This window comes from Ornithorhynchus anatinus, chromosome 21 (assembly GCF_004115215.2).
Source record: "Ornithorhynchus anatinus isolate Pmale09 chromosome 21, mOrnAna1.pri.v4, whole genome shotgun sequence".
NCBI classification, from domain to species: Eukaryota; Metazoa; Chordata; class Mammalia; order Monotremata; family Ornithorhynchidae; genus Ornithorhynchus; species Ornithorhynchus anatinus.
This window is the reverse complement of record NC_041748.1, coordinates 21,179,577-21,182,873: the sequence shown is the minus strand read 5'-3', so window position 1 is coordinate 21,182,873 and position 3,297 is coordinate 21,179,577. Positions and strand designations below refer to the sequence as shown.

Sequence of the window (3,297 nt, the reverse complement as noted above, 5' to 3'; positions counted from 1 at the left end):
CAAGGTAATCAGGTTGTGCCACAGGGGGCTGACGGTCTTCATCTCCATTTTCCAGATGAGGGAACTGAGGCACAGAGAAGTGAAGTGACTTGCCCAAAGTCACACAGCTGACAAGCGGCGGAGCCGGGATTAGAACCCACGACCTCTGACTCCCAAGCCCCGGCTCTTTCCACTGAGCCACGCTGCTTCTCCTGCAGCGTGGACAGAAGCTATCAGTGCTCTTCAAAGACGACATCTCCTCTTCACTATCAATCAAACCACTTTATGTCACCCTCACTTGGAGGTTTTCGGCCTGAACGCCTCTTCCTTCCTGTAGCGGTCCGACTGCCGCCCTGAAAGGGAAACCAGAGGACCTGGGTTCCAATCTTCGCTCCGCCACTGGCCTGCTGTGTGACCTCAGGCAAGTGGCCCAGGTTCCCTGTGCCTCCTTTTCCTCCTCTGTAATAGAGGAATTCGATACCACTTCTCCAACCGCCTTAGACCGCGATCCGGGGGGGGGGGAGGGGGGGTCAGGGGCTCTGTCTAGTCTGATTAACTTATATATATATTAACTTATATATATATAAGTGGCTCAGCAGAAAGAGCCCCGGCTTGGGAGTCACAGGTCGTGGGTTCTAATCCCACCCCCCGCCACTTGTCAGCTGGGTGACTTTGGGCGAGTCGCTTCACTTCTCTGTGCCTCAGTTCCCTCATCTGTCAAACGAGGGTGAAGACTGAGCCCCACGTGGACCAACCTGATGACCTTTTATCCCCCCCAACGTTTAGGACAGCGCTCTGCACATAGTAAGCGCTCAACACATACCATCACTTTTTAAAATACCGTTGATGGGTATATACCACAGCGCTGCGAACAGCGTCTAGCACATTGTAAGGGCTTCCCAAATACCGCTGTTGTGATTACTGACAATAAAAATCGTAATGGAAGAGCAAAAGGAGTTATTTTCCCCTTTGCTTTTGAAAGCAGTATGCTTAGTACAGTGCTCTGCACGTAGTAAGCGCCCAATAAGTACGATTGAATGAATAAAGCACTAACCCTCCCGATCCACCGGTGGTATCCGAGGATCCTCTGGGCGCACGATGAAGGTCAGTCGTCTTTCTTGAGCGCTCACTTTGTGCAGAGCACTGTCCTAAGCGCTCGGGAGCGGAGAATTATGGGATTGGCTGGGACAGGCACCGGTAGGCTGGGGTTGTCATGGCGACGGAGGGCTCGCCCCCCCGCCTCCGCGCAGTGCGCAGGCGCGGGCGAGCCGGGTCGTCATGGCGACGGAGACGCTTCCCCCGAGCTCCGCCCCCTCAGGCGGCCCCGCCGTCTCCCCGTTCCGCGCAGGCGCCGTCGGGCTGCCGTTGTCACAGCGACGGAGGCGCTTTCCCCTCCCCCTCCGGTTCCGCCCCCTCGAGTCGGGCCCCGCCCTCTCCGGACTCCGCGCAGGCGCCGTCGGGCTGGGGTTGCCCTAACGACGGAGGGGCTTCCCCCCTCCCTCCTCCGGCGCGGGCTCCGGTTCGGCGCAGGCGCCGTGGGGCCGCCGTTGCCTTAGCGACGGGGGCGCTTGCCCCCTCCCGCCGGCGCCCGGCCCCGCCCCCCGCGCGGCGGAGCGGGAGCGGGAGCCGACCGGTCAGTGCGCAGGCGCGGCGGCCTGGGCGGCAGGTGTCCGCGGCCCGGCGGGGGGCGAGCAGCTCCGGCGGCCGTCGTGGAGGCGGTGGCCCGCCCCGGTGAGTGTCCGCGGCCCCGGACGCCTCCCAAACGACTTCTCCCCGCGGGCAGGAGCGGCCCCTCCCCCCTAAGCGCCTACTACGCTGCTCCGCCCGCGGGGAGCGCGCCTCCTCCCCCCCCCCCCCACCGCTCGACTGATCGATCGATCGACTGATCGATGGGCGGATCGAGGGCTGCGCGCGGGGCAGGCGCTTAGGACATAACCCCGATGGATAGGGCTCCGCGCGGGGGAAGCGCTCAGTCCATAGCACCGATGGATGGCTAGGGCTCCGCGCGGGGGAAGCGCTCAGTCCATAGCACCGATGGCTAGGGCTCCGCGCCGGGGAAGCGCTCAGTCCATAGCACCGATGGGAGCTGGGGCTCAGTACGTTGCACTGACGGATCGAGGCTCCGCGCGGGGGAAGCGCTCAGTCCATAGCACCGATGGATAGGGCTCCGCGCCGGGGAAGCGCTCAGTAAATAGCACCGATGGGAGCTGGGGCTCAGGACAGAGCACTGATGGATCCAGGGCTCCGCACCGGTGGAAGCGCCCCTCAGAGACCACTGATGGATGGATGGAGCGCTCCCCAAAGAGGAAGCGCTCCTCAAATACCACCGATTGGTAAGAGCGCTCTGCCCCGGGGAAGCGCTCCTCACATTCATTCAGTTGTATGTAATGAGCACTTACTTTGTGCAGAGCACCGTACTGAGCGCTTGGAAAGTACAGCTCGGCAACAGAGACCATCCCTACCCAACGACGGGCTCACAGCCTGGAAGCGGGGAGACGGATGACAAAAAAAGAGCAAGTAGTCAGGCACCAATAGCGTCAGAATAGATCGAGAATTGTAGATATGTGCGCATCATTAATAAAGTGGAATAATACATATGTACACATATGCGCAAGTGCTGTGGGGAGGGGAAGGGGGAAGAGCCGAGGGAGGGAGAAGGGGAATAGGGAGGGGGAGCGGAGGGAAAGGGAAGGCTCAGTGTGGGAAGGCCTCCTGGAGGAGGTGAGCTCTCGGTAGGGCTTTGAAGAGGGGAAGAGAGTCAGTTTGGCGGAGGTGAGGAGGGAGGGCGTTCCGGGACCGCGGGAGGACGCGGGCCGGGGGTCGACGGCGGGCCGGGCGAGACCGGGGGACGGCGAGGAGGTGGGCGGCGGAGGAGCGGAGCGTGCGGGGTGGGCAGGAGAAAGAGAGAAGGGAAGAGAGGTAGGAGGGGGGCAAGGTGATGGAGACCCTCGAAGCCTAGAGTGAGAAGTTTTTGTTTCGTGCGAAGGTCGATAGGTAACCACTGGAGGTTTTTGCGGAGGGGAGTGACAGGCCCAGAGCGTTTCTGCGGGAAGATGAGCCGGGCAGCGGAATGAAGAATAGACCGGGGATGGGAGAGACGGAAGGAAGGGAGATCAGAGAGGAGGCTGACACCATAATCCAGCCGGGATATTACGAGAGCCCGTACCGGTAAGATAGCCGTTCGGACGGAGAGGAGAGAGCGGATCTTGGCGATGTCGTGAAGGTGAGACCGGCAGGATTTGGTGACGGATTGGATGTGTGGGGCGCATGAGAGAGCCGAGTCAAGGATGTCACCTGAGGCGACAGGCTCGTGAGATG

The 3,297-nt window shown here is 61.4% G+C and overlaps 1 long non-coding RNA gene across 1 annotated transcript; it reads right to left on the bottom strand.

The window, feature by feature from the left end:
- Positions 1–246: 246 nt before the first annotated feature.
- LOC120639086 lies at positions 247–1,285 on the bottom strand. The gene is made up of 2 exons (XR_005661270.1): positions 1,034–1,285; positions 247–332 (listed from the first exon to the last, which is right to left on the bottom strand). It is a non-coding gene; the product is annotated as an uncharacterized LOC120639086 (long non-coding RNA).
- Between the last annotated feature and the right edge of the window lie 2,012 nt (positions 1,286–3,297).